Raw genomic sequence first — 10,456 nt, 5'->3', positions numbered from 1 at the left:
TGCTGACGATATTACTAAATGTTTGAAGTAGCTTTTATCTTAGCTGACTCTCTTACCTTCAGGTCGAGTTTGTGTATTCTGACTTCGCAAAACACCAACAGTAGCAGCCTAACACAGCCGGTGCGGAGATTGCGACCACAAACGAAGTTTGACTTCGGTAATAGGTCCAGTTGTAATATCCTCAAGTTGGGAACAAAAGATGCCTCCTTCTAATCCATTTGTTCAATTTGTTTACAGAAATAAATCCTCCTTACATTGTAAACAACTTAATTTGTTGTTTGTCAATTTGACAGGTCATGTTTTTTTGCCTTTTCAGACAAATGGTGCATGTCTGTGACACCTGTACTTGTCCATGCGTCCGCACTCGGATGGAATAACATGCAGGGAAAGCAGAACAACGCATTTGTTACTTCACATCCCGCTAGCCATGTTTTCTTCTCATACCAACCCCTCGTAAATCCTCGGTTATACGATTTTCCAATTTTCCCTGCCTTTGTTTAAACTTGCTTTATAATTAAATTTGGTCTGGGTGGTCCTAATTCCTTTACTGTTAATTTCTCCTGGTTGCTACGACGGCTGAACGGTGTTTCTTTTAAAGATTCAACCGAGTTGTTCAGAACATTACTAGCCGCCATAGCCATGGTGAAGCAGGTGAACGAACGTGATCTGAAATGTAGGTTAATTGGCTAGGTCGTCTAAAGCTACGCCGGCCGTATGACATGACGTAAGCACGTACGATTCTTTGTGCATGTCCCAAAACCCCATAGACAAATGACCGAATGGCCTGAAGTTACCAAAATAGATTTTACATGCAAGTCTACGAGAACAGCCTAGTGCAATTTCGAGTAGAGTGAAAGTTGCACTGAAAGGGGTGGGACTTGAAGCTGATTGGAACATACTCCACAGAACACTAGCTGATTGGACTATGATATACTCCACAGAACACTAGCTGATTGGACTATGATATTCAGAAGCAACACTGTCTAGAAGTCATAGAAAAAAAATCTCTCTCTTCTCCCTTTGGTGGGGCATTGTCCAATTGCCTCTAATGAACCAGCCTCCCCTGCGTTTGAGAGCCGTTTGTGGAGCCCAAGGAATTTCTTCCTCTCAATGTCACTGTGAGACGGATCCTCACTTGCGGTTTTAAAGTGTCTCGCTAACGCAGGGTAGTTGTTCCAGACGGCTTTGACAGTTCTAAAACTACTTGCCACCCACCTTATGGTAAAAATCTGCCCGATTTTCAAAACCTGCACGTTCAACTCCTTTGCTGCCTCCTCGAGTAGTCTGGCATTCTTCGCGGACTGGTGATACAAAGCGTACAGTTTTGAAATAAAAAACTCAAAGTGGTTACATCCAGCAACAAGTTTTAGAGCGTCATGGACTGCCAATTCTGCGCGGTGGCAAAGGCAATGTACAGACAGTATATTTGGGAAATCCTGTTTCAGGCGAGCAATGACTCCACTGTTTTTGCCCGTGAGGACAGAAGCACCATCAGTGGCTATGCTGATGAGATTATTAGCCAAAAACTCATCATCAAAACCTGCTTTACGTAGAGCCTCTCTCAGGCTGTTGTAGATGGACTCAGCGTCTGTGCCCTGCGTTAGCTCTGTGAGGTCTAAATAGACATTGTCCACCATCCCCTTTTCCTGTCACGTCACATCTCACATATAAAATCATATACGCACGTCCGTGCACTGTGCTCTCATCAATAGTGATGCTTATTTTTGACTGGGCCTTTTTAACATTAACAACAAACTTTTTGCACATTTCGTGTGCAATGTGGTGAATAATCTCAGCACAGGATTTATCGGATCTGTGTACAGGGCCTACCTTTGCCCCATTGATCTCTTGGAGCTGCATGACGGGTGGAAGTTTTTTAAAAGCCATCCTTTCCTTGGCTACCATATAGGCGGATCTGAACGCGATTGATGTTTCCTCGAACAACTTTGCGTTGATAGAGAGAATCCTGTTTGGCATTATTTCTTTTTGTCTTGTTTCTGCCAGTTCAACTGCCCGTTTGTGCGCCACACTATCCCGGTGCTTGTAGATTTTCTTACGCAAGTTGTTCTGTCTGTTACTGGTTACGTCCCCGTTCATCCAATCTTCTGACAAGTGCGTTCCAACTTTATCAGTGAGGAGAAGGCTTTTGGCATCCCTGCATAGAGTACAGCCTAAGCAACTATTCTTTGAGAACAGCCACGGGAGACGTCTGGTCCAGTCACTCCACTGTTCTCTGGTCCAGCCAGCCAGAGGGACCCCAGCATCTTCGCACCCCCCATCTCCAGCAACAGGCGGGTGGTCATCAGCATCATCATCATCCTCTTCATCTCCTCCGACCTCTTTTTTTGTTGTCTTCCTAACGTTAGTTTCCACGTTAGATTCTTCTGTTATGCTCTTGAGCTCAAAGCAGAAATATCAGTCCTTATCATTACAGTATATCGACCACCAAGATGCTCATTATCAGTATTCCTGCAAGAATTTTCAGAACTGATCTCAACTGTCGTCACTAGATTTGATAGATTAATCTTGAATGGAGATTTGAACATTCACATTAATAAGAAGGATGACCCCAAAAGTATAGAGCTCTTGAACCTACTGGACAGTTTTGGACTTACACAGCACATACATCAAGCTACGCATCACCATGGCAACACCCTGGACTTGGTAATAACAACAGGGCTGAACATTGATAACGTATCAGTACATGAAATGCCTGCTATCTCTGACCATTACTGTGTGTTTTTTGATACTAAGCTAATCTTAACAAAGACTAGAATACAAACGGTAGTTCAAAAAAGACTCTTAGACACCAATGCTGAAACACAGTTTTCTAACATTATGAGATCAATTGAGCCATGCAGCGACGAATTCTCTCTACATGAGATGGCCCTAAATGTACACAGTACACTATCAACTACGTTAGATATTGCTGCACCCCTAAAGGTTAGGAAGCGGGCAACTGATAGAATCTCCCCTTGGTTGAGCAATACCAGTGTTAATGACAGCAAGAGGAAATGTCGGGCAGCTGAAAGAAAATGGAGGAAGACTAGGCTCACAGTTCACTGTGATATTTACAAAGACACGATGACTGCCTACAACAAAACAATACGCCTTGCTAGAAAGGATTACTTCTCCATGATTATTACAGAAAACGCTAGTAACTAGAGTGTTATTCTCTACTATTGACAAGCTAATCAACACTGCCTCCGCAGCCGTCAGCAACAAAATGTGAAGAGCTTGCACTGTTCTTTAATAATAAAATAACATCTATTAGAGCCAGCATCACCCCTGACGCAAACATAGTCGACCTCAGGAAAACAAAAGCAGCAACTATGAGTGAATTCACCTGTATCACACTACTGTCTCTAAATCTAATTCCTCCACCTCCTGCCTTGACCCTATACCAACAGCATTCTTCAAGCGGGTGTTTGATAGTGTCTCAAATCATGTGCTGAAGATCATAAATACGTCGCTTCAAACAGGCATCTTCCCAGATGCCTACAAAACAGCTGTTGTAAGACCGCTATTAAAGAAACCCAACCTCGAAGCCGATGCACTGAAAAACTACAGAACGATATCCAACCTCACATTCATTAGTAAGATACTTGAGAAGGAAGTTTCACTACAAATAAACTCCTTTCTGAAAGAAAATAATGTCATGGAGGAATTTCAATCAGGTTTTAGAACATACCACAGCACTGAAACTGCTCTTACTAAAATAGTGAGTGATCTCAGACTAAACTCTGATGCTAATAAGGTCTCAATTCTCATCCTATTAGATCTAAGTGCAGCGTTCGATACGATCGACCATGATATCCTAATCAATCGTCTCGAAGAGTTAGTTGGTCTTTCTGGCAGCGTGTTAAATTGGTTCAGAACATACATTACAGGGAGAAAGTTCTATGTCAAGCTTGGAGATCATGTGTCTGAGAAATATGACAGCGATTTCGGAGTCGCACAAGGGAGCTGCCTTGGTCCACTACTATTCTCACTATACATGTTACCACTCGTCGACATCATTAGAGAGCACAACGTATGTTTCCACAGCTATGCCGATGACACGCAACTGTACATTTCTGCTGAACCAAATGATACTTCAGCTATAGACTCCATTACGAACTGTCTTCTAGCAATAAATAAATGGATGAGCAATAACTTCTTGAAGCTAAACGAGGACAAAACTGAAGTCCTACTGATCGGCCCTAAAGCAAAGAGGGATATGCTGCTTAATAATCTAGGGAAACTGACATCATTGATTAAACCTGAGGTTACAAGTCTAGGGGCCGGTTTCAGAGACAAGGCTTAAGCCTAGTCCTGGACTAAATCACACTTTCAATGTAAAATCTCCATTGAAGATGTTTTTTAGTCTAGGATTAGGCTTAAGCCTTGTCTGTGAAACCGGCCCTAGGTGTTATTTTCGACTCAGACCTAAGCTTCAAGTCCCATATTAACAAGGTGACGAAAACATCATTCTTTCACCTTAGAAACATTGCTAAAGTAAGACCACTTATAAACCAAAAAGATGCTGAAAAACTGATTCATGCCTTTGTCTCAAGCCGGCTCGATTACTGTAACACACTTTTTACTGGCCTTCCTAAAAAAACGACTGCAAGACTTCAGCTCATTCAAAACTCTGCAGCTCGACTTCTAACTAGAACCAAGAGGAGAGAACACATAACTCCGGTCCTAGCTACTCTGCACTGGCTGCCAGTAACATGTAGGGTTGATTTTAAGGTCCTCCTCCTTATATACAAAGCCCTTAATGGGCGAGGCCCAAAGTACATTGCTAATTCCCTTGCCAATTATGCACCCTCAAGAACACTAAGATCATCTATCGCAGGTTTATTAGAGGTTCCCAGCAACAGTCAGAAGAAGATCGGGAGCGCAGCCTTTGCCAACTATGCCCCAAAGCTTTGGAACACATTACCTTTAGAGATCAGGGAAGCCAGCTCACAAAATATTTTTAAAAGAAAGCTAAAACTGCACTTCTTCAATATAGCCTTCAACTAGCTTATCTGCACCTGCCCACTGCTCATTTGCCAGCTATTGCACTCCTTTAACTAGCTCATCTGCACCTGCCTACTGCTCATTTGCCAGCTGCTGCACTTTAAATGTTTTATCTATTTATTTCTTATATTTCTACACAGTAATGCACATGGTCTTTAACTCCACAGACTGTGGGGGGATAACATTGGTACCACAAAGCCAAGTTGGGCTACAGATCCAGTTGACTGGGATTTTGCGCTGCTGTGTCTAGAGACAGACGACAGTTAGGCTACAAATCCAGTTGGTTAAAATACTGTGATCTGACACTGCCGGACCGATGAGAAAGAGGTGATTGTACGTTGTCAGAAGGTTTGAGTAAGTGCAAAAGAAAGAAACTGCAATGTTGATACTGGATTTTTGGTGCAAGGTCAGCCATGTTTGAACTTGAAAGCCAGTGAGAAGTACAGAAAGACTGTGTAAGGTAGGGAAATGAGAGGGATAGGGAAAGGTATTCTGCTGATGAGAAGATGGATAGCGGTTACTAAGTGTTAAGGCAGAGGTTGTATTTTGTTTCTCTTTTTTTATTTATTGTATTTTATCTTTACCTTTTCCTTTACTGTTTTCCCCTGCTTTTATATTCATTCTATGCTATGTTTTATTATATTCCTGTTGTAAAGCACTTTGAGCTGCATTTCTTGTATGAAAGGTGCTATATAAATAAAGCTTTACTTACTTACTTACCAGTGGAGGCTCCTCCATAGAGGTGGAGGAGGCCTGGCCTCCCCAATAATTTGAGAGAAGAGAGAGAGATTTTAAAAAGCAATAATTATATTTTTTATTTATTTAACAAAAAAAATATTTAAAATTGTTTTATATTAATATTATTTATTAATATTATTTCCGTTTTGTTCATAAATATTTTCCATGGCTAAAACCCAATATTGCAATTGTAAAGCACCTACAGGCCAGAATCCCTTATCTGTTTCTATTGAAGGAGGCCAGGCCTCCTGTCGAAAAGTGGTTTCTCATAGAAGTCAATGTAATGCAATTTTTTTCATGGCAATATGTGATTGGCCAAATCACTGAAATAGGTGGGAACAGGAGGCCTGGCCTCCGTGTAGTACCTTTTTCCGCCACACGCGTGTATGAGTGCTGTTCTGCAGGATAAATATTAGAAATGAGTCCAGGGCTGAATGATTGACATTTTGTTCGTCCAATCACATGAAGCCATTTTGAGCTAGCATTAGCCAGGCAAAATGGATGTGAGAGAGGTAAATGTACATGCAACAGGTGCTTGTGGTGGTGGCATGGGTCTGAATCCAGTGGGAGAGGAGGATGGAGTTCAACCTAGATGCAGGCCATGGGATGGGAAAGAAAATCTAGTCGACTATTTGTTGTCCCAGCCATTCCATACTTTAGACCATGCTGCAAAAGTGAAGATAAGATCTGCTGGCCGACCAACTCCAGAGGTAACGATGAGTCGTGTGACTCGAGCCAGGGGTAAGCAACAGAATGAATCTAAGATGAAAGTGGGCTGGTATGACAGGTATTCCTGGATGGCGGGGAGCGCTAAGACCAACTGCGTGTACTGTTGCCCATGCCTTCTGATGGGGAAGAAAGAAGTACCTTTTGACGCTTGGTCTGTGCAAGGATTCAGTGATGCTAAGAATTTAGACAGGGCTACGAAAAGGCATGACCAGTGCTGTGAGCACATCGGTTCGAATACCAGGCTGAAGCTATTTGGCCGCCTGCCTATCAACGAGTTGATAGATGAGGGAGCTCGTTTATACAGAGCAAACTACAATATCAAAGTGAGAAGAAACAGAGATGCGTTAATCCGTCTCATCGATGCAACGTGTTATCTTGGAATGCAAGAGCAGGCTTTTAGAGGGCATGACAAGACTGAGAAGGGAAACTACAGGGAATTAGTGGCCCTGATAGCGCGCTACGACGCCTTATTAGCGGAGCATATTACAAAAGCTACTGTGTTCTCTGGTCTATCTAAAACCATCCAGAATGATTTGATTGCAGCTATTGCAGCAACAATTAAAGATGAGGTGAAGAAAGAGATGGATGCAGCTCCCTTTTATGCATGGCAGGTTGATGAAACGACAGACGTTAGCTGCCATGCCCAGCTGTCTGTTATTGTACGTTATGTTGATGAAACTGGCACAATCCAGGAGCGCTTTTTGGGCTTTTTTGATGTTTCCAGTGGACGAGATGCCCAGTCCATTTTTGAAATGATGGAGTCAGAGATGTCTGATTTCAACTTTGCGGAGAAGCTCATAGCACAAACGTATGATGGTGCAGCAGTCATGGCCTCAGCTCTTAATGGGCTACAAGCCAAGGTGCGAGCAGTTGCACCCAGTGCCATTTTTGTGCATTGTTACGCACATCGCCTCAATCTCATCCTCTGCCAAGGATTGAAAAACATCCCCAAGGCCAAGGTGTTCTTCGCCACTCTTGCTGGGTTCTCCTCTTTCTTCAGCAAGTCGACCAAACGAGTGATGATGCTGGAAGAAACCAGGTGTTCCAGAATGCCCAAAAGTGCACCCACACGCTGGAACTTCACCTCTCGTCTCGTCAACACCGTGGCTGAAAACAGAGACCGCCTGATGGAGACATTCACTAATATCATAAATCACCCCTCTATGGACGATGAGTCTATAAGGATGGCAGATGGATTCAATGCAAAGTTAGAAGACTTTGAATTCATGTTTTTGCTTTTTACATTTGAGCAGATTTTCGCCCACACAGATGTTGTGTTTGATATTTTACAGAAGAAAGCAATGGATATTTCCTTCTGTTTAATAGGCTCCTACAAACAATAGAGGAGCTAAGGTCAGAGCAGGTATTTGATAGGATTTTCAGTAAAACAACAGATGAGGCACAGCACAGCAGAAGACGCAGACAAGGTAACGAGGACACAAGAGAAGTTTACAAGCGACTTTACGACTCCATCCATGTAAGCGTTAAGTCAGATTGAGCAGAGGTTTCAAAATCTTGAATGTCTGAGGTTTATGGAGCTTCTAGATTTTGACCTATATGACTCCTACAAAAAAGAGTTTCCACAGGCAGCATTCACAAGTCTGGAAGATAACTATGGTCATTTATTCGATATGGTAAAACTGAAGTCAGAACTGCAGGTGTTTTACAATAACAAGGACCTCCAGGGCAGCGCTAGGTTGTGTGATTCACTGCGCGCAATGAAAACCAATGAACTGAGCGAAGCAATGCCTGGACTGTACAGAATAATGTGTCTCGCTACGTCTGCCGGGGTGGAGAGGAGTTTCTCTTGTCTGAAAAGACTGAAAACGTATGCAAGGAACACAATCGGACAAGATCGACTGATGAGCTTGGCTATCATTGCACTTGAAAGAAGGATTCTAAAATCTCTGAGAGAGAATCCACAGTGGTATGAAAAGACCATAGACATCTTTGCAGCACAAACGAACAGGAGAATGGACTTTACTTTTAAGTAGGCCTAAATTCTTTTTCTAGGCCTAGGCTATATTTCATTTTCTTTTGTACTTTTTTTTTAATTGTTGAAATCCTGCAAGTTGAAATCCAGCAAGTTGAGTTGAGTTAAGTTTTTTTAAATTGTTGAAATCCTGCAAGTTGAAATCCAGCAAGTTGGCTTGCTGATATAACTTTAATATTGGGACAAACCTGTGGAGTGGAGTCCTGGAGAGAGCATGCCGCCCCTCAGCTAAACCAGAGGTGAGTTGAACTAATCAGATGTCTCTACCAGTGTTACACCACTAGTTCTCAGTAGTAATAACACTCCATTGCATGTCTGTGTTTCTCAGCAGATGAAGCCAGCTGGAACCAGTACTGTCCTCACAACATTTAAACAAATAAATATTTATATTATATTGAATAAAACTACATTTGATAAAGAAACTGTTACATATCTTTTTAATATGCTAAACGTGATTAAATTGATGATTACATGTTGAAGCTGTAGAAGAAGAAGAATGAAAAATGTAGGCTAAAAATTGTTTTTTAATCACATAATTATCAAATTCCTGCCTTTGACACATGTTCACTGGGCATTTATATTACATCCAAATGTCATTTCTCAACTTAATTATCAGGCAGGCTCATAGACTTACAGCAATGTCATTTCTTCAGGCAGGCACATAGGCTAAGCTCTGCACAATGAATTCCATCAATCAGAACTTTCTGATTGTAGCTTACACTCCAAATAGTATGTCTTTGGCCAGCACAAAGACAGATAAGAAGAACAGGGAACATTCCATTGCGAGTGAAGCGAGCAAGCGGAAAAAAATTGGCCTCCTCAATTCTGGAAGTCAGCAGCCTCCACTGTTACTTACTTACGTAAATTCGACGCAGAACTTTAAATCGGCCTTAAGAACTCACGTGAGATTGTGTAACAACGTTACAGAGAGGGGTCCAGCTGCAGCCGCAGCAAAACGTGTACTAGTGTGTAGGAAACTGTACTACCATATATGGCTCGTATCGTCGGTAATCCCATGTGCTTTAGCGTTATCATAACAAGTAACACAAGGTAAAGATGAACTATATGCTATTTTCTAACTTTGTCAATGGATTCAAGAAGACAAGAACAGGATCTTGAGCCATGATGCCTGTGTTGAAAGTAAAAAAACATTCTCAGAGTGCATGAAGAAGGTTTTGTGATGGACGCGCTACTCTGTGTACCCGAGTAATCGTTATATGAGGTGACTCACAATAAGTTGTGTATCATAGCCCACACCCTGTATTTTTGTATACTATCACTATATACGACATATTTATCATATATGTATCATAGCCTGTAAAATTGCACATTGTATATAATCTCAATGTATATATACCACTGCACATATACATCCAGTCACCATTGTATGTCATTGCACATCACGCTACCATTTGCACTTTACTGTATAGATTGCTGTAAATACTGCTACTTATCACTGCAATATAATTGCTATTTGTTGCACTTCTGGTTAGACGCACAATCATTTCGTTGCATTTTCTTGTAGCCTACTATGTAATTGTCACGGGGTGACATTTGCATGCGGAACCTTTTTCGTCTGTGTTTTGTTTCCCTTCGGTCGGGCGCACCGTTGGTGTTGTGGTCGCTGCCCCTCCTGTGCACACCTGGTGCTGGTTGATTTTCTCTATTTAAGGTGCCAGCAAGCAGAGGAGGAGAGCGCAGTTCGGGAACGAGTGGCCAGACGGGAGTACAGAGACACAGAGTGCCGATAGGCCGACCACTAGACGAACCCCTGCTGGATACCAGAGGGACCCGCGTGGAATCGAGAGAACGCCTGACTGGGGATAAGGGAGGGTGTGGCACAAAGCACCCTTCCCAGAGTTAATAGGCGGTGGGCCGAAGCTGTCTATCTGCTTTCGTTTGTGAAATGATCGATCTACAACTACAGACTAGTTGATTTTTTCATATAAGCTAAATAGTTTTTTTTGGAGCATGTTTCCGTCTGTTGGC

This window comes from Nansenia antarctica (assembly GCF_963989245.1).
Source record: "Nansenia antarctica genome assembly, chromosome: 6".
In the NCBI taxonomy this organism is placed as follows: domain Eukaryota; kingdom Metazoa; phylum Chordata; class Actinopteri; order Argentiniformes; family Microstomatidae; genus Nansenia; species Nansenia antarctica.
The sequence above is the reverse complement of the archived record's forward strand: the minus strand, read 5'-3'. Positions refer to the sequence as shown.